This window comes from Otolemur garnettii, unplaced genomic scaffold, assembly GCF_000181295.1.
Source record: "Otolemur garnettii isolate 467f Iridium unplaced genomic scaffold, OtoGar3 scaffold00076, whole genome shotgun sequence".
NCBI lineage: Eukaryota > Metazoa > Chordata > Mammalia > Primates > Galagidae > Otolemur > Otolemur garnettii.
In genome coordinates, this window is record NW_003852471.1 from 5,429,707 (window position 1) to 5,429,973 (window position 267).

Sequence of the window (267 nt, forward strand, 5' to 3'; positions counted from 1 at the left end):
GAGAGAGAGGAGAGAGAGAGAAAGAGAGAGAGATTTAGAAAGAGAGATTGAGAGAGAGAGATTGAGATTGATTGAGGCTGGAGTCCCGGCGGGCCGAGGCTGGAGTGGGAGGGCAGCGCAGGGGACCCGAGGGGGGCGGGAGAGAAGGCCGGTCCTCGGCCGTGTGGGTTTTCAGATAGCCTCGGTCGCCTGTGCTCTTGGCCATTAATCCAGGATTGACAAGAATCCCTAATTAATTTAATTAGGCGTGGATTTTGCGTTGGTGTC